The sequence below is a fragment of the Monodelphis domestica genome, chromosome 3 (assembly GCF_027887165.1).
Source record: "Monodelphis domestica isolate mMonDom1 chromosome 3, mMonDom1.pri, whole genome shotgun sequence".
Lineage (NCBI taxonomy): Eukaryota > Metazoa > Chordata > Mammalia > Didelphimorphia > Didelphidae > Monodelphis > Monodelphis domestica.
In genome coordinates, this window is record NC_077229.1 from 168,987,040 (window position 1) to 169,008,686 (window position 21,647).

Consider the following 21,647-nt stretch of genomic DNA (forward strand, 5'->3'; position numbering starts at 1 on the left):
GTGCAGTGGATAGAGATGTGGGCCTGGAGTCTGGAAAACCTGAGTTCAATTGCTTATGTGACCTTGGGCAAGTCACTTAACTTCTGCCTCCTTCTGCTTCATCACCTGCAAAATGGAGTCATTATATTTTATTTATTATGTTATGTTAGTTTTCTATTATATTATAAACAACTCCTGGAGCTGTTGTAAGGATAAACTAAGATATTCAAAAGTACTATATTGTCTTAAAATAGACAAAACTTTAATCTTACATAATAAATATCCCAATAATATTTTGTTATGTATTACTAATTTAATAAAAACAATAAAACTATAATCTTACAATATAATTTACAATACAAATATGAAAATAAATTTTAATAATAACCCAATTGGAGAGGGGATAGACAAGAGATACAGAATGAGATGTGTAAATCCTCAGAGATGACCAAATTCACTGATTTGGTTTGCTGGATTGCTGGGAGGTCCAGCAGATACAGCAGTGGGCTTGGAATAGGGATGATGTCTTCATGAGTTCAAATCCAGCCCCAGACACTTACTAGTTGTGTGACCCTGGGCAAGTCATTTGACTGTTAAGTTGCTCATCTACTAAATGAGCTGGAGAAGGAAATGGCAAATCATGCCAGTATGCTTGCCAAGAAAACCCCAAATGGGGTCATGAAGAGCAGGACACAGGTGAAATGACTCAACAGCCACAAACATGTTGCTTACAGAGCAAGGTTTCTATGGGAACAGGATAAATTAGTGAGTAATGATAAATATGCAAAACTAGAACATCAATGAGGCATTTTTTTCAACAATGCACCAAAGAAAACAAAAAAGAAATTCAGGAAGGAATATTTCACCTTTGTACCCAAATCTTTGTACTCAAATCTTCCTTTGAAGAAGCCCATGTATTTTCAGGCAATTAACATTTGACAGACACGAGTCCCTACCACCTTTTCCCTGGAATCCACCATCAACCCCATTCTTCAGAGAGGAAATGTTTCCTTCAAAGAAGGGATGGTTGGTTAATGGATCTCTTGGGGACTCACAATCTAGCCTTATTATGTGTAGCCATGGGCAAATCACTTGACATTACAAGAGCATATATTTAGAACAAGAAAGGATTTCAAAGGCCATTTAATCTGACAATATCATCTTACAAAAGAGGGAACCGAGGCCCAAGCAGGTTAACTTGTGTCAAGAGGGCAAGTTTTGAACTCAGATGCCCTGATTCCAGAGCCAGTGCCCTTTTCACAATAACCCACTGTCTCTCCATCAGGCCACATGCTTGCCTTTTATATGTGGTGAGGCAGGCAGGCTTAGTTGGTGAAGCACCAATGAGAAGAGGAGTCACCCTAAAGAGGCAGTCAAGGAAATTGCTGTCATTGTTCCACCCTGTGAGCCCCTGCTGTTGTGCTTGCTTAACCCCTGATGACTTTACCAGCTTCTGCCCTTTTTATGAATATGGCTGGTTTGGATCCTGGGCACCTGGCTTTGCCTCTTCTTTGCTGTATGGATTTTCTGTAATTTCTCTGCTTCTAGTCACGTCTTCCTAGCCTGACCCCCAATGCCAGATTATCCCTTTGCTCATTGGTTTGATTTTGTCATTCTTGAATAAAGCTCAATGAAAATATTTCAAGCTTCCTCTGCATTGTGGTAAAACACCTCCTCACCAATGATGTCATGTTATAATTGCAATTTTTCTTGCTACAGACAAAAAGGTCTTATACATGACTATGATCTCATGGCTGATTTATATAAATGCAGACTTTAACATCCTTCCCTTGACTGTTACTCTGGGCCAATAGCAGGTGGGGGTAGGGAAACTAGGTCTTGAACCCTTGGGATTTAGGTAAATTTCCCAGCCCCGCCATGGCTTCTCCTACACATAAAAGACTCCCCAGTGATCTTTGAAAGATCTTGGAGAATAGGAGAAGCACTCCAGAATAGGAACTGCAGAATTGGAGAAAGGCAAGTGTGCTATTAAAAAAAAAAAGAAAATGGAGCCTGAACACTTTAGACCAGTAAGCTCAAATATGATCCCTGGTTGCATAGTGGTTAGAGCACAGGGAGTAGAGCCAGAAAGACCTGAGTTCAAACCTGGAATCAGATGCTAACTTTATGGCTTTGAGCAAGTCATTTAACCCTATTTGCCATAGTTTCCTCATCTGTAAAATGAGCTGGAGAAGGAAATGGCAAACCACTCTAATATCTTTGCCAAGAAAACTCCAAGTGGGGTGATGAAGAGTTGGACATGACTGAAATGACTGAACAACAACAAAATATTTCAAGACATTATTATGGAAATAAATGGTAAAACATTGAGGGGCAGTTTGAGTTCAAATCCTGTCTTTGAAAATTACTAGCTATATGACCATTGTCAAGTAGTTAACTTAATTTCCTCTTCTATGAAATGGAAATAACAATAACTGTCACCTCTGTCTCCATGGTCTGTTGTAAGAATCAAAAGAAATAAGTTATGTGATGTGTAGAGATTGGCCAGTGAGGACCCAGTTAGTCCTCAGGGAAGGCTTGAATTTGCCCTTCCTGGTGAATTATATTGGGAATTGTTATAAGTAAGAGAGCATATGAGGTAGGTCTGCAGGGAGATGCAAATGCAGTGAAAATATTCTAGAATATCAGGGGGAAAGAGTGAGATAGTTAACTGTGGTTGGCTGCTTTCCCTTGGTGACTGTTTCTACCTTGTCTTTCCCATCCTATCTGCTTACCTGCTGGCTTGTCATCTACTGAGCTTTCCTGGTGTGATCCTGAACCAATCTGGACCATCTGAATGTAAGATAAGGTCTGGGGGTCCATTTGGATTCAGGGCTTCTCCTGGTCCCTGTCCTGTCCAACTGCCAAAACCCATTGCCTTTATTACCGTCAAAAGGTATGGATGCCTTGATATCTCTTGCTAAATCAAATCTAACACATGGAATTATGTAGAGCCAGTTTCAAGCCATGAGTGACAGCGGGGCTAGTACTACATGATGATAAAAAGTCTTCTAATTGGCTTCAGAAACCAAAAGACTGATGATTGAAGAGAGACCAAGCCAGAACTGAGTGTTGTAGTTTCAAGTGACTGATCTCTTACTTTTGTCCTTAGTGACTTTTCAGTCTTGGTGGCAGCTGTGGAGAGAGCATCAAGCATCAGGCTACTTCTCCTACCCCATCAATATATGTGGGAGGATGAGGTTCCTGCTTCTGTTGTATTGATTATTCTTTTCTTATCTTAGATGAATAAGAATCCTGAGATGTGAGTGCCCAGGTAACAAATGAATTCTAATCTTTAAGTCCCATCAACAATAGGAAATCCATCAGAGTCATGGTAGATCCCACCAGAAAACTGAATTAGTAAACACTGACATTCATCAAAGAAAATGAAATCTCAAATAATGACATTAAGTAAACTAGAGAGGAAAACACCCAGCTCAGACATTTGTAGGCAAATTCAATCAAATATTTAAGAAAATGAATACTTGTACTATGTAAATTATTCTCAAAAATTGAGAACGTGCTATTAAACTTCTTTTATGAGACAAATATGGTCCAAATACCTCAACCAAGGAAGGATAAAAACAAAGGAAGGAAAGTATAAACCAATGTTGACAATGGCTTTTGTTATAATAAAAATAAAATGAAACAGGTGGGGAAGTATTTCTCTTTATTCTTGGTTCCAGATGTTTACATTTTGAACTAAGCGAATGAGTTAAGGAGGTGACTTTTTTCCTTTTAACATCCTAAAGAATAGCATAAACTTTTGATGCAAATAAAAATACAACAGAATCAGAATGAACCAAAACAAATCTCTCTCCTTAGAATGGGGAGAGGGAGGAGAGGAAGAAGAGGAAGAGGTGCTACTATATGAAAAGATGGTGCCAAGCTGAACCTTGTACATGGTAGATGCTTAATATTTTCCATATTTAATTGAATTAGTAGTAGTGAGCTTAAAAATGGTAAAGTTCCAATTAAAGGACTGTCAATGATAAAAAAGATGAGGCTAGGAAAAACTCTGACATTACACAGTAGCAGCCAACCTCTACAGTGCCAATGTGTCAAACCAAGAAACAAATTACCACAGTAATTTGTTTAGCATAAAATTACTCAATATCTGGGGTTTTCTAGCATTCTAGAAATCAGACAAAATGGGTGAGGAAATACATTTCAATTTTCTTAAAGATTTGCAGAGGTGAAGCAGAGAGCAAGGGAAGCTTTCTTGTGGTGAATAGAAGATAGTTAAGAGAATTTTTAAAAAAATGATCCTTAGCTACTTAAAGATTAACTGAGGTTTTGCCATTATTAGCTTTCACTTCCTGGGGCATTCTGTATTTAGGGGAAAGGCTTTAAGTTATTTGGGGTTTTTTCCTGTGATTTTCAATTTCTACTATTTTAGTGATTGCTCCTATATTATCATGGCTCCTTATTTTTCTAGACCTTGAATAAAAGTAGTCCCAATTATATATAGTCTCGTGAATAATAAATCCCAAGAAGTGGCCATATGTATTAAAATTTGCATTGTTTTAAATAATAATAATAATGTAAAATAGAGTCATAGGTGCTAGAAACATTAGAAACTTTCTCAATAAAGGGGTAAAACCAGGAAAACTATTTAACCACTAACATTTTACATTTTTCTTTTTTAAATGAAAACTCTTACCTTCCATCCTAGAATCAATTCTATATATTGGTTCTAAGGTAGAAGAGCTGTAAGGGCTAGGCAATGGGAGTTAAATGACTTACCCAGGGTCACACAGTTCTGAAGTTGCTGAAGTTAGATTTTAACTCAAGACCTCCCTCTCTAGACCTGGTTCTTAATCCACTGAGCCACCTTGAAGTCCCCTATTTTACATATTTTTAAAAATGTTAATGATAGCAATAGGAAAAGAAAAGTTAAAAGCATAAAAATTTGAAAAGAGGAAATAAAGTTAATACCTGTTTCCAGATGACACGATGATTTGCTTAGAAAATATCAGAGCATTAGCAAAGAAATTAATTGAGACAATTACTGGCTTCAGTAAAGTAACAGGATATAAAAGTAAATCCAAAAATTGTTATTTTGAGGCAGCAATAACAAAATGCAAAAGGAAATATAAAATGGAAATCCCAATTAAAATAATGGCTATTTCCCTAAAATAAATGGGAAATAATTTACCAAGACTTATTAAAGACATATAAAAGTGCAGTTACAAAATACTCTTTAAAGAAATAAGGGCTAAATTAAAAATTGGAGAAACACTCACAATTTATGATTGGATCATGTCAATATAGCAAAAATGATGATATTATCAAAATTAAGAGGCAGATTTAGTGCTATACCAAAGTACATGTGCATGGGTTATTTTATATTTGTTGTTGGTGAGTTGTTTCTGAATTTTCATGACTTAATTTGCAGTTCTTTTGGCAAAGATACTGGAGTAGTTTGCCATTTTCTCCTACAGGTCATTTTACTAATGGGGAAACTGAGGCAAAAAGGGTGAAGTGACTTGCCCAGAGTCACTTAGCTAGTAAGAGTCTGAGGCTAGATTTGAACTTAGGAAGAGGAGTCTTCTTGACTGCACCATCTAGCTATCCCTTTAAAGTAAATATTCCTTTGTAAAAGTTAATCCAATGGTTAGTGGTTAAATGGAGCAAGGGTGCAAGGAATAATCCCCTACACTTGGGGGAATCTCATTCATAAGAACTTGCAGAGTCTGAACATCCCCTGTACCTCCTTAAGGATACCTGGGAATATGGGCCAAAGATAACATGCCTAGCCTTTAGGTCACTGAGGTGACGATAGTCAATGTAATGCAGAGGAAAGAAAAGAAAAAGGAAATTGAACATTTTATAATTAAAGTGACTAAGCTGAAGAGTTAAGAAAGTTCATTTTTTAACCATCACTGAAGAGATAGATGACTATTGGGAAGAAATAATACATATGCTATCAGTCAGTGACATATCTATAATCTTTGCTTCTAGGAAGTCTGAGGCTAGCGAATGACTTGAACTGAGGAGTTCTGAGCTGAAGTATGACTAAGCCGATGCGTGTCCACACTAAATCCAGCATCAATATGGTGATATCCCAGGAATAGATGGGTACCAGGCTACCTACCCAGGGGAGAACTGGCCCAGGATGGAAATGGAGCAGGTCAAAACTTCTTTCAAGATCTGAAATGGTATCAAACATAGGTAGCCATTGCCCTTCCAGCCTGAGAGAGATAAAGAGATACAATTTCAAAACAAAACATCCAAAATAGCACGTATATTGTAGGACACAATGAATATGTTGGCTAACTTGATTCAATTATTTTTTTCTTTTTAAATCTTTTTTTTATCAGTAAAGGCTTGTTGGGTAGAATGGGAAAGGATATATTTGGAAACAGGGAAATGATCTATTTAGAAACAGATGATATTAAAAACAAAAGGCATCAATAAAAATGAAATAACATATAGTTAAAAAAATAGATCATGTTAGAAGAACCTTTTGTTCCTTTTTGACAGAGTTACTACACTTGTAAATCAAGGGAATGTTGAATATCTAGTTTGTCTAGGCTTTAGGAAAACATTTACAATATCTTGGGCTAATCTTATGGGAAAAAATGGAGAAACCTAGATAGTATTTCCTAGATATATATATCCTTTCCACATTGGGCCTTTCACTATTTCATGGGTTGGCATAAGAAACTAAATGGGAATTTAAGGGAGTTTTGCTCAGTAGGCAACACACAAAGGCCAGCAGACAATAAAGAAAAAAGTTTAGAGACTCAGAAACATGAACTTAATCCAAAATTTACAACAAAGTACTGTAAATACCCCATAAAATAAAAAAAGAAAAAAATTGGACTTCCTCCTCTGGTACAAAGGAAGGGCCAAACATTTTATATGGATTTTCCAGATTGTGGGAGCATTGCACACCTTACCCTTGTGATGAAGAGATAATTGTGTGGATGAATGTCTGAATCCAAAGGATAGTCGTTAAAGACGAGTATTCTTTGGGGAGAAGGTCTCCAGTGAAATTCTTCAGGGATCTGTGCCCAACCCCGACTGACTTAACATTGTGTCAGTTCCTTGGCTGAAGGCATAGATGGCATGCTTATCAAATTTGTTGCTAGCATAAGACTTGGAGATACAGCTAATATGCTGTATAAAAATCAAGATTTTAAAAGATCTTGGCAGGTTAGAAAATCAAGTCAAATCTAATAAGATAAAACTTAGTATAGTTTAAATGTAAGGTCTTACAATTGGGTTAAAATCATTTTTAAAAAAACAGATAGGAGTGAGGGTATAGACAACAATTCTTCTGAAAAAAGATCTTGTGATTCTAGAGGACTGAAAGTTCAATGAATTAATAGTGTGATTTGTTATTGTTCAATTGTTTCAGGTGTGCCTGATTCTTCATGACCCCATTTGGGATTTTCTTGGCAAAGACACTAGAGTAGTTTGCCATTTTCTTCTCTGGATAATTTGACAAATAAAGAAACTGAGGCAAACAAGTTTAAATGACTTGCTCATGGTCATACAGCTAGTAAGTGTATGATGCTGATTTGAACTCAGGAAGATAAGTCTTCCTGATTCCAGGTCTGGCACTTTACACAATGTACCAACTACCTGCCCCTAGCACAAATTTCGGTTTGATATTAAAAATAAAACAACAAACTTCCTAATAAAGTTATCCAAAAGTAGAATGAGTAGACTAGATGGGTGCTGGGTCCTCCTCTTTGAACAACTTTAATCAGAGGCTGGACAAAGTTCATTGGGAATATATGTCATAGTAAGGATTTTTATTGCACACAGTTTGGACTAGATGGTCATTGAGATCCCAACTTTTAAATCCAATGATTTTGGCATATAGCATATCTTAGGAGAGACCAAAATAAAATGTAAACTGGAGATCAAACATGAGAAACCTTTGGGCAGAGAGGACCAATTTGGGCAACTCTCCTGAAACCTATACCAAGAGATCTTTCAAACAAGTGGCAAAAAATGTAAAGGTCTTTTTCTATGACCCAGGTAGGTACTGGTGACTTAATAACTGGGACTCTCAGCCAGTCTGTCTCTACTCCATGTTTCCCCAGTTTTATGGGGAGGGATATAGGATATCTTTAGTCCTGAATTGCACCCTCTAAGTTTACTAACTGTGGTAGTAAGAATAACTTTTATTTTTCAGAATATCATCTCATAGATAATTGTGCCTTCTCTGATACTTAATGGGCTAGTTGTATGTGCCTAGAATTTCTGAGTACTTCCATTAACACTACCCAACCAAGCCATGACCTATAGGTTTAGGAAGGTATTTTGGAAGGATGGACTACATATGAGTCCATGGCATAGCTGAGTTAGAAGGGAGCTTGGCACATCTTGCCCATTGCCATGACAACCTGTCAGCATCAGCATGGGGCTGGGAACAGAAGCTGCTAAAGCAACTGGCTGTGGAATTAGGTTGAGTTGGACAAATGGTCAGCACCTTGGTACTCATGAATTATACTTTCCAATGAACTATTTTACCTCTTCAAAATTCAATTCTAAAGTTTCATTATAGCTCATAGATAATACTGGATTCTCAAAGACTATGTCAGGGGACAATAAGCTCTTCCATGTTCTGCTATTCTTGAAAAGCTTTGAAGATAGCTTTGATAACATTCCAAGTTTGTTTTCTGAGAACCAATCAAATTGCTATTGAGAAGCACATCATCAGTATATTACCTGGCTGTTAAGGTTTTGCTGTCTTCTTTTTTTTTCTATCAGTCAGTCAATGAGCATTTATTAAGATGATAATGATTCTTATATATCATATATTATAATAATATTAATATATTATTAAGCACTATATGACTTTTACTACACTCAGTGCTGGGGATCCAAAGGTGAAATAATTCTTGTCTTTGAAAAGCTTGTGATCTAATGGAAAACCAATCTTATTTCTGGTCATTGTCCTAAGATTTGGTAAGAACTGTTCTTGCTTTTGAAATGTTGGTGTCAAAGTGGGGAGAAAGGGATAAAAGGTGCTAAGATTCACACACTTTTTAGACCAGTATTGAACTTTTATTATTGATACTGTAATAGGAAATCATTTTACATTGACCAACGAATGGACAAAATTCTGGAGAATCTGTATCATTAATCTTGACATTCTTTTTATAAATGAAACCAGAAGAAAGAAGTAATGGAGGTAAACATTCACAAATTATTCTTCAAATATTAAATCTGTAACTGTATATAATGGTCTCTTGGTTTTACTTGTTTCACTTTTCCTTATCACATGTAATTCTAAGTTTAAAAAAATGATCTGCTCATTGTTTCTCATAGTGCAGTAGTATTCCATTTTAATTAAATACTATAATTTGTTTAGGCATTCTCCAATTGATGACATCCCCTCAATTTCCAGTTCTTTGCCACTACAAAGAGAGTGTTATAAATATTTTGAGACATATACATTCTTTTCTTTTTTTCCCTAATCTCCTTGGAGAATAGAACTAGCAATATATGGCTTTGATTTCTTTATCCAAGAACTGTCTATTCATATCTTTTGTCCATTTAGCAACTGGGGATGGCTCTTATCCCCATAAATTTGACAAAATTCTTTATATTTTTTGGAGATGAGATCTTTGTCTGAGATACTGTCTCTGAAAAATGTTTCCCAATTTTCTGCTTTATCAATTTAATGTAATTCTGAACTATTAAATAAGAGGCTGAAAATAAAAAAATGGGAAATGGATAATAGAAGTGACATCACCACTACCTATGATAATTTTATCAAGAAATTTAATCAACATAAATTAATTGATATAGTGACATTTGCTAAACAGATAGCTGCTATAGGTGACATTGAGTTAGAATAGTACTAACTCATCTGTAAAATCTTACAAAGAAGGATAATGGACAATTATGAACAATATTATCTTTTAAAGCAGAGAAAAGCAGCAGAAAGTAAAATTAATTTAAAGAAAGTTTGGCAAGATAACCAATTAAGCAAAGTCATCCAAATGCATGTAATGATGAAAGTGATAAAAGACTACAAACTGAAGAAAAATGATAAAGATTTGCAAAAAATGAATAAACAAAACAAGGCTAATCCTTTCCTCACAGGACAGCCCTCCAAATACTTGAAAATGTTCTCATGTCTCCCCTGTGTCTTTTATTCTCAAGGGTGAACATCTCAGTTTCTTTGTCTGATCAACATATGGCAACATATGAAGGTGCTATTAGCACCTTCATCATTCTGGCTGCCTTCATTTGTATATATATCCCTCATAAAATGTAGTTTCCAGATCTAGACACATTTGCTATGGATAAAGATTTATTTCCTCATCCTTCTTCTCCCTGATCCAGCCAACATGAAAGGTATTGAAGTTGAGACTTTGTAAGACCTTGATTCCATCTCTGGCCATTGAAACTCTTTCTCAGGAATCAAAGACTTTTAGAAGTCAGAGGTCTATCCCATGACAGAAAAAGTCCCCACTATAGTAGACAAAAAATAATTCAACCTCTGTTTGAACACATCCTATGAGGAGGAGCCCACTGCCTCTCTTGGCAGCCCATTTCATTCTGGGACAGCTCTAATTGCTAGGAAGTTGTTCATGACATTAAACCTTTTAATTAGCTTCTAAAACTTTCCTGTATTGCTCCTGTTTCTGCCCTCTGGGGTGAAACAGAACAAGTTTAATCCCTCATCCACTTGACAACCCTTCAGATACAGGAACACAACTATTAAATTCCCCTTGAGACACAGAGGGGGGATCTTGCCTTTAAGGTACTTTTAGCCTATTTTAGGTGTGTGAATGCCACAATTAAACAACAAAGTGTTTGTCAGTCTTGGATTAAAGCATAATTCATGATTACACTATTTGAGGGGAGGTAAAAGCAACTAAGTATATTCGTTTTGGACTGTATGAATAAAGTGTTTTGGAAAGTTTGATGTCAGGAGGACTCATTTTCCTGAATTCAAGTCTGCCCTTCAACACTTACTAGCTGTGTGACCCTGAGCAAGTCACTTAGCCTTGTGGGTTTCAGTTTCTTCCTCTCTGAAATGAGCTAGTGAAAGAAATGGCAAACCACTCCAGTATCTTTGCTAAGAAAACCCCAAATAGAATCACAAAGATCTGGACATGTCTAAAACAACTGAACAATCACCAAAAAAATTTAAAATTCTATCCTGAATATCTTGAAATTTGCTCCACTACTGATGTCCTGCTTATTCTCATCTGGGCCAGTTCTTTTTGCACCAGACCTCTAGAATTATGCCTTGGATTCTGGGAAAGTTCATACATTTAGAACTAGAAGGAACCCCAGAAGTTATCTATTTGAACCCCTTCTGCTCATTTTACAGATGAAGAAACTAAGGCCCAGGGAAGTATCCAGGTTTTGTCCAGATTCTGGATGGGAGGCAGGAAAATTACTGAGTCTATCTAAACCAGCCCTCAGATCATGTTCTATATTAAATCTAGTTATCCATCTAAGTCATCTTGTCATTTGCTCTGCCACCAAACACATACTTCTGCCACTTATGTCCTGGCCCTTCTCCCTTCTCCTTTTTACCTCTTACTTTAGCGTAGGTCTCCTGACTCTTGCCACTGGACTTTGATGGCATTGAAATATAGAATGAGGGTGATGACTTTGTGTACTTCTGCCTCACTTAAATCCAATTCATGCTCGAGTCAAGACATTTTCCTATGTCATTGGTCCTCTTTGAATATACCAATGTTACTGGAAAGGGTATATAAGTTGACTTTTATATGGATCAGTTCTTCAGTCCTGTGACTCTACAGACTAAATTATTCCCTGGGTCCAACTTCCCTATTTGTATTTTCTCCCCTAAACACAAGTTCTTTGAGAGCAGAGTTGTTCATTTTAAAATTTAAATTAAAAATTTTCAATGAGCAAATTTTTTTTCCTTCGTTCCAACTCCTTCCTCCCCCATTAGGAGAAAAAAAAGAAAGAAAAAGAAAACCTTGTAAGAAATATGTGAAGTAAAGAAAAACAAACTCCTACATTGGCTATGTCCAAAAAAATCCAACTCAGTCTGTAGCTCAATTTCGTCCCTTCTTTGTCAGTATGTGAATAGAAACATGCTTCATCATTAGTTCTCAAAAATCATGTCTGGTCATTGTGCTGATCAGCATTCTTTAAGTCTTTCAAAGTTTTTTTTTTTTTTAATAACGTTGTTCTATAAATTGTTTAACTGGTTCTGCTTGCTTCACTCTGCATCAGCTCATGCAAATCTCAAATTTTACCCAAACTGGCAAAGACTTTTTTTTTTTTAGTTTGCATATCAGTGTTTGCACATATTAAGTCTCAAATAAATGCTTTACATTCATCAACCATTAATTAATAATTTCAGGCTCAATATCCTTTGTAAGAAAATACTCTTCATTCCAGCTGCTGTCTGTTCCACCTCAGTGGCAGAAAGGCCAAAGCTTGATTCAGTTTTCCTTTCCACATCTTCTTTCAACTGACCTTCATAGGGTGCCAACTCAAGGCCCATCCTTGTTGCCTTCCTCCAGGCAGTCTCTAGCTCACCAAGGTATGATATGAATAAAGAGTTAGCAAAAGAGACAGAGAAGCAAATAGGTAGGAGGAGAGTCAAGAAAGAGCAGTGTCACAAAAACCTAGAGAGAATAGAATTTTGTTTTCAAAAAAGCTTTTTATTTTATTTATTTTTCATAGAGGAAAGGATGATTAACAGGCTGCAAAGAGATAAAGAAGGATGAGGTAACTTCATATGAGACATAAATCAAGAAGAAAGCAGCGACAGAATGTTCCAAAAGATATGAGACACTCTGTGAATAGCTTCAATTTTTTCAGTGACAAAAGTGGCAAGTTTCTCTATTGAGAGGGTAGCAAAAAGGGAGATCTGAGAGATTTTATTTGCATGAAAAAGTATTTTCTCATCACAAGTCAGATGAAGGCTTGGAACAAGGACATGGGTCTTCTTAGCAGAAAGAAATAAAAGTATAAAAAAAATAACCTAATTCCTTATGTTTTTTTTTTCCCATAGGTATTCATTCCCTACTATGTATTGGAGTCCTTAGGTCCTTCAACCCTTTTTATTCACCTTGAAACTGACCTCTCATATGTGTTTAAGAGAATGAGCTCTTTAAGGGCAGGGACTATCTTCTTTTTTCCCTCTATTTCTATTTCCCAGTGCTTGGCATATAGTAAATGCTTAACACATATTTGTGTTTTTTGTTTTTTGGGTATTTTTTAGTCTAATGTAGGGTTGAGCAAAAGTTAATAAGCCAGCTCTCTAATGATAACTTTGCCTTGACCTAGCCCCTTTGCCACTATACCTCAATTCATGATTATAAAGAGTATATGTAGTAGGGTAGGCAATAATTCAGTCCAATAGATATTTACATACATTTACATACATACTATAGAAAAGGTTGTATTCTATAGGGGATAGTGGTATACACACAAAAGTAAAACAATTCCTGCTCTCCAAGAGGTTATTATTGGATGAGTACAAAATGCATCAAATTAGTATATACCAAGAGTGCAAAAGCATAAATATCTGTAGAGAAGATATAATCACAAGATGTGTTTAATAAATCATTAGAAGTAGTAATTAAAAGATTGTGGAAAATAGAGGAGATAGGACAAAGTTAGGGAAGAATAAATGTCTTGATTTTCAAAAAAAAGGAAGAGACGAGAACCTGCAAACTATAGGCCAATGAACTTGATTTCAATTACTAGTAAAATACTAGAATGAATCACTTAAAGAGATGACTGGTGAATATCTAGAAAAGGAAATAGCGTAGTGATCACATGACTTTAAGAACATGTCATGTCATACTAACCTTGTTTTCTTTTTTTGACAGGATTACTAAACTAGCACATGAAGAGAAAATTGTAAGTACCATTTACCTAGATTTTAGTAAAACTTTTAATAAAATATCTCATAATATTTCTGTAGAAGAGAGAGAGAGAGATGGACTGGATAAAAAGTTCTGAATAATGGACTCAGAACTGATTGGATGGTTGTATTCAAATTTTGGAGGTCTCCAGTGGAATACCCACTGCAGAGATCTGTGTTTGATCCAGGGTTCTTAAAACATTTTTACCAATGACTTGATATAGATGACATGCTCATCAAATCTGATTATGATAAAACTTGGAAGAGTAGTTAGCACAACAGATGATAGAGTCAGAATAAAAAAGATTTTAATAAGCTAGTTTTGTCATTATTCCATCATTTCATACTCTCTATGACTATCACTACACTCTTATCATAGGGAGTTCTGTAGATGCTGCCCTTTAGCAGAAGACAGCTGAGATTATTAACCATTTCTCTAAAGAGAGGATGCCCATTGTAAAATCTGTATCAGGTTGCCTACCATGGTAAGGACTGAGAAGGGATGGGAAGAAAGTAAGGGAGAGAGGGTGGGAAGAAGGGAGAGAGTGTGGACCTCAAAATTTGAAAAAAAGATGAATGTTTAAAAATTATTTTTACATTTAATTGAGAAAAATAAAATACTATTATGAGAAAAATAAAACTTTATGCCTAGGGGGGAAAAGAAGGTGATGCCCAGGTTTGGGCTTATTTGCAATGAGACTAGAAAGAACCTTGGGTATAGCTCTTTTCTAGGGATCCCATGGATGATAGACTATTACCTTACATGCTAAACTAGAATAAAATAAATTTTAAAAAACCATCCTGATCTTTTTTCATGCCTTGGACTCCTCTGGTATTCTGGTGAAGTCGATGAACCCCTTCTCAGAATACTGTTTTTAAATGAATAAAATAAGATATATAGAATTTCAAAGGAAACCAATTATATTGAAATATAGTTGTCAAAGTATTCTTTAAAAGTTGCCAGGACCCAGGTAAAGAACTTCTTCCCAAGGATCTAGAGCCATGACATTGGTTGACTTGCCATGGTCTTACGATGGACATTGGTTGACTTGCCATGGTCTTAGGATGGTTTATCTTGAGATAGAAGTGTAAAAGGCATGACAGGTTTCCCAGAGGTATCTTGGAAAATCCATATGTGGGAAATACAGGGAAATTCAGTCTTGACATCATAACTTCAGGGAAGAAGTGGCCTGGACAGAAAGGAATTAAACTTTGATTTAGGTGCTTCACAAGTGTTTACTTAATTGAATGTCAGGTAAAGGAAGAATTAGCCCATGGTATGGCAAGCAAGTGTTAACACCCATTGGTCACTCCACTGGTGAGCTGCCTTTCTAGCTTTGGATCAGGATAGGGACTAGACCTATAATTTCTTTGATTTAGGGAACTCTCTGGTGAGGAAATTACTTCCATCAATGCAGGTCAGCACATTCTCTGCAATTTAAAGTCTTAGAACAGTAATCCTTAATTTTATTTATACCATGAACCTTCTGAAAACCTATGTACCCCCTTTTAAAAATGTTTATTGCTTGTATGATTTAAAAAACCTTTTTAGCTTCAGTTTTAGAATGAATACTAAGTACCTAAGGCAGAAGAGTAGTAAGGGCTAGGCAACTGGGATTGGGATTAAGTGATTTGCCCAGGGTCACACAGCTAGGAATCATCTGAGATCATATTTGAATCTAGGTTCTCCTGACTCATGATAAATTCTTCTATCTAAATTCTATCCACCGAACCACCTAGATTTCCCATGTTACTTATATTAGTGAAGGAAATGTTCAGTTTCAGTTGGAGGTTAGTGAAAATAAAGATATATATTTTTTACTATCCAAGGTCATGGGTCCATGGAAATCTATGGATCACATGTTAATGTTTCTTAAATATTTGTCCAGAGTGGGGCAGGTAGGTGGCTCAGTGAATTGAGAGCGAGGCTTAGAGATGAGAGATCCTGGGTTCTAATCTGACCTCAGATACTAGTGATCCTAGTTCAAATCACTTAAAACCCAATTGCCTACCCCTCACTACTCTTCTGTTTTAGAACCAAGACAGTATTTATTGTAAGATAAAAAGTAGGTTGTTTTTTTTTTTTTTAAAAAGATTTTCCCAGAGCACTAAAAGGTTTAGTGACTTGCCATACACACCAGAGGGCAACTAGGTGGCACAGAGGATAGAGCTCAGACCTGGAAGTAGGAAGACTCGAGTTCAAATGAAGCCTCAGAAACTACTTGGTTGACTGTGGGCAAGTCATTTAACCCCATTTGCTTTATTTTCCTCATCTGTAAAATGAGCTGGAGAAGGAAATGGCAAACCATTTTAGTATCTCTGCATTTTTGGTAGATGTGCTGCCAAGGCATGCACCACTCCAGGATCTTTGCCAAGAAAACCTTAAGTGGGGTCAGGATGAAATGGATGCTGCTGAAAGCACTGAACCCCAATGTGTCAGAGGCAGGACTTCCTGACTGTCAGGGCAGCTCTCTATCCACCATCATCTGCTACCTCCTTGCCTGAGAGAAAAGCTGAAGTTGTGTGCTTCTCTTACTCCCTCTCCATCCCCCAATAACTTTGGCCATTCTTCATATTGCCTTGGCACAACTGACTAATCTCCTGTGTTCCTGACTTTGGCTCAACAATCTTGTTTGTTCAGTTGGCTCTTCCTCGATCCGGATCTAAGTGTCTGACCCGGATCTCCTATGATGCTTAATTCTTGGTAATGTGACTTGGTATTTTTGGACAGAGAAGAAGCAGCAGGAGGGGGCTAGCTGGGAAGACTTGAGCTTTAGGACCACCTCTCATGCATACTGAGAGCAGTGACTGGGTAATGATAACCAGCCTACTGAACCTCTCAGTGTCCAGAGAGACTGTCAGACCATACGTCTCAGATAGTTGCCGATCTTCATTGGCAGAAAGAAGTGTTCCCCACAAGAATGAATTTATGGATGTGAACCAGAAATAATATTGGCCAGAGATCTGATTGTCCTTGGCACTGGTCCACTGGGAAGGGCCTTAATCCTTTTTCTTTTCATAGTCACTTTACTCCACTGAAATCAATGATTGCTGTTTACTACAGTATAGACCGAGATATATAAATATATTCAACAGGCACATAATCTTTACAACATCATATACTATGTAATAATATAAATATATAATACAGAAATATTTATTATTCATATCTTTTATAGTCTCATAAACTATTTTAAACATTTTTATTTACATATAACATTTAAAATGTTGAACTCTGAATTCTTTCCCTCTCTTCTGTTCCTTTACAACCCATTGAGAAGGTAAGAAATGTAATCACAATTATACACGTCAAATAATGAGAAACATATTTCCATATTAGGCCAGGAAGTTCTTGATAGCATGGCATAGTGGAGAAAGTGCTGGACTTAGATGACAAGATCCTCTAAATTATAGGATTATTAATTTAGAGCTGGATAACAACTGGATCTCTGGAAGGAAACATTTATAGGACAAACTTATAAGTTTGATCTTCATTATTAACATGTTTTCCAACACTTTCCCAAGTCTAGACAATCAATAGAGAAATATATTAAACCTTAATTTGTAGCTTTTTGCCAATTTCCAAGCTGTGAAAGCTAACACTGAAAATTTAATGATTGGTTCTCACAAAGTGATTGAAGCAGTCTCCATTGACTGGCTAGAATCTTGTAGATCATCTAGTCAGGACACACTTCTGCTAGTTTATTTTACAGACAAGCAAATTCATTGTTGAGGGGGGAGATGACTTGCTTAAGGTCACACACATACATAATAGGGGGTAGAACCAGGATATAAGGGGAGAAAGGAATAAGCATTTATTAAGTTCCTATGATGTGCCAGGCACGATGCAAAAAAAAATGTTACAAATCTTACAATCACAATACCTCTGTGAGGTAGGAACTATTATTATCCCCATTTCACTGAGTAGGAAACTGAGATAGGCATCAATCAGTTAAATGATTTGTCCATGGTCACATAGCTGGGAGCTATCTTAGGACAATTTGAACTTAGGTCTTCTGGGCTTCCAGCCCAGCATCTATCCACGGTACCACTGGGTTCTAGGATTTAAGCCTAGGTCATCTGAATAGAGAATTATTATTTTTCTTGGTTCTTTTTTTAAATTTACAGATAGTTCTTTTTAAAAAATAACATCTAGAGAGAGAGAGAGAGAGAGAGAGAGAGAGAGAGAGAGAGAGAGAAGAAAGGGAAAGAGAGAGAAGGTAGGAAGGGGGAGCAATTTGGTAAAACTTATCAACACATTAATCAAATCTGATAGTAAATGCTATGTTTCATACCCATAATCCTTTACCTCTGCAAAGAAAAGGGGGAGAAGTTCTAGCACTCTTTCATTGTAAAATTGAGTCTTATTTGCTGCTTACTAATTGCATGGTGTTGGATAAATTCACTAACCTTTCTGATCCAATTTCTTCATCTGTAAAATGAAGACAAATACCTGAATTAATTTACCTCACAAGGTGGTTATGAGAGCTAAATAAGTTAATGTAGGCAAACTGATCCTTATCCATAAAGCATCATATTAATGTTGTGGAGATTGCTAAAGCTCTCCTTTTAAGTATGGATCTTTTTGACTGCCAACATACAGGCTTCAGAGCTATAACTAGGGTGAAATGACTGGGGATTTGCCTCAGAGCACTGAAATCTGGTGGGGGTTTACAGAAATATGCTTCCTTCGATTGATACTTTCTTGACCTGTTGTCCCTGTACCTCAAAACTTTCTACCAGACTTGGGCTATGGCCACTGGCTTTGACAATGAGACTGTCTGTTTCCTTATCTAAGCCTGTGCCAATATTTCTGAGGGTTCTGTTGCCAATGCACACTAGATCTGCCATCGTCCCTGATACTATCTCTTTGTGAGGTGGGAGTCTGGCTGGAAGTACGGAACTTTTATCTTGAAAGTGAATTTGTCCTGTCACTGGAATTACTAGTTGTGACTTTGGTTGGCTCAGCCTTTTCCCTTTCTTTGACTGCTTAAGAATTTTTGAAAATTGGAAGAGAAGGGATTGAGACCCAGTAACCTTGAAAAAAGCTGGGGAGTCAGAACAATGAAGAAGATTGGTTAAAGTGGACCCTCGAGGGGGTGAAGTCTAAGAGGGTCTCAAATCTCTCTGGGCCTGTTCCTGTTGATATTCACTTTATTAGTCAAGCTAGAAAAGTATGATTAATTGGTTTGTGCCAGAATGTACACTTAACTCCCTTCAGGCCCAATACTGAAATCAATCCATTATGAATTAAGTTGAGTCACTTTGATCCAAGAATTATTCCTCTAACTTCTGCAAAAAATAAATCATTTTTTAATGTGTGCATTTGTTTCAAGTTCCTTAGAAGCTTCAGGCTATTAGATTGTCAGTTATCATGTTGGAAGGGAGCCATATTATTGAATGAAATATGTTTCAACTTAAAACAAAATCAAAGTGTGTTGTCTACATGCCTAAAGAAGTGGGTGGATTTCCGGTGAGCAAGTGGATACTTCTTGGCTGGGCTTTTCCAGATAAAGCAAGAAGGTGGTTGAAAGGATTAAGGATTTTTCTTTTAATCAGAATGGCGATTTTTAAAAATTATTTTTAGAAACATTTGTTATATTTTGCTCCCTGCATTTCCCTACCATCGAAAAATAAAAAAAGAAAGAAAAAGAAAACCCTTATAAGAAATACACATACCACAGGAAAGAAAATACTATGGGGGGAAGGGGTGGTCAGTTTTTCTATCCAGGTTTCTTATGTTTAGTCTAAATGTATAACTGATTTCAATAATGTTTTGTGAAACTCATTAGGAAATTCAATCAAAATAATCAAGATGATCTCAAAAAAAGCAATACAAAAACTTGATGGAAAGAAATTCTCTGGGAATGGAATGTGTGTATAGAATTATAATAGGCATATAGATAATTATAACACAAGTAGTGGCTAATCAGAGAAGAAATACTGAAATTACAATTATAGAAAGGAAATTTCTTTTAGCTGATGGGGAGAGTCAAGGGAAGATCAGGATAGGCTACATAGAAAAGGTCTTGTTAGTTGTCCTTCATTCCCATGTGAATTGGATTTAAGTGAGGCAGAACTGTGTAAAATCATCATTAAAATCCAATGGCAAGACAAAAGTCAGGACAAAATGACCTGGGATGCAGGGAATGACTGTGGCATCTTGGATGACTGAAGCACTTCATAGAACCTGCTTCAGCCACCTTTATGGTCATTGGATCAAATTGTTTTCATCCACCCAGGCTTCAAATGCTTGGGGTAGACACCCCTAAGAACCAATGGATTTAAAGCCAATTAGTTGCTTTTTTTCTTAAACTCTTTACCTTCCATCTTAGAATCAATACTATGTATTGGTTCCAACGCAGAAGAGTGACAAGGGCTAGGCAATGGGGGTTAAGTGACTTGCCCAGGGTCACACAGTTAGGAAGTGTACCCAAGGTGAGCCTTGAAGAAAAAAGGAATTCTTAGATGAGAAGGCAGTATGTTCTAGGTATGGAAGATAGACTGTGCCAACATAAAGAGGAGAGAAATGGAAGGAATGATGCTTAGTCTGGAATACCTCGAGTATGGGAGCTGTGTGAAGTCAGACTAGGGTAGTGTATAGGGTCTAGCTCATTCTAGCCAGACAGGCTACATTTCCCCTCTGGGTTCCAGGGTACTCTGATTCCCAGGCTTTGTGGGAAGGGATACTTTTTCTCTACTGCCATCAGCTTGAACCCCTACCAATCCTCAGTTAAGGAGCCAAGACCAACACCTCAGTTCAATTTAACCAATTAACAAAGATTAATTTATACAAAGGATTATTTACTTCAATGCTGTATCAACAGCTAAACACAAACTTTTCCCACCCAGCATCCGGGGGCATATACCCTTCACCCCTTCCCTACTACCCCAGTCTCTGGTGGGGGGGGGGAAATAGGCTCAATTTAGCTCCATTGCTACTTGGTGTTGTTCCCACAAAGTTCATGTCCATAGGTGGCATCCCTGCCATGAGTTCTCACTGCCATGGGTTCATAAGGTCCCTCTAGAGAATCACTTTCGGCTCATTAGGGCACTGATGCTGGGCTAGCTACAAACACCCAGCCTGGACCCCAGTATTCTCAAATACCCATGGTTTGCACTTCTACCATTTTGCAGTTCCCAGGGTCAGAGACTTTACTTCTTTTACTAGCTACAATGAGTGAAAAAAATGGCTGAGATTCTCCTAAAGCGAATGAGGCCATAGCTGAGATGGTAGTGATGATGAGTCTTTTAAAAATCCCTCTGCAGTCAGCTTTTTGCTTCAACTTATGGTGATCCAACAAGAAACAGGAAATGACTACACGGTACTCCAAGTCTCTCCACATTACTTCCTTTATACATCATCATGACTTTTTGGGAAATAGCATGTGCACGGAGAGGGATGTCATTTGCTCACTAATGTCCTCTCTGAAGAGGCACTCTGGGCACAGGTCAGACCTCCCTACCCCCATGTTACCAGAAAGGTTCTCTGGGTGAAAGCTCTTAAATTCCAGGTGAAAGAATTTGTATTTTCTTCTAGGGTCAGTAGGGAGTCAGGGAAGGTTTTTGAGCAAGGGAATTATGGTCAAGCAGGTGCATTAGGAAGATTATTTTGGCAGCTGTGTAAAGGACTGATTGGAAAACGAAAGAGATTGATGACAGAGAAAGAGATTAGGAGACTATTATCCTGGTAAGAATCAATCAACAAACGTTTATTAAAAATGTATGTGCCAGTAAGCACATTGGGCATGAGGGATAAAAAGCCAAAAATGAAATAGTTCCTGCTCTCAAGGATCTTTTGTTCAATTGAGGGAAGTCTACACCCTTGCCT

At 37.0% G+C, this 21,647-nt stretch overlaps 1 long non-coding RNA gene across 1 annotated transcript in view; it reads left to right on the forward strand.

Moving 5' to 3' along the window:
- The window catches only part of LOC103096410 (uncharacterized), a 40,743-nt gene that overhangs the window by 17,575 nt on the left and 1,521 nt on the right, over positions 1-21,647 (forward strand). The window contains exon 3 of the long non-coding RNA XR_008917540.1: positions 13,782-13,812. This is a non-coding gene — a long non-coding RNA (uncharacterized LOC103096410). The remainder of the gene's footprint in view (positions 1-13,781; positions 13,813-21,647) is intronic.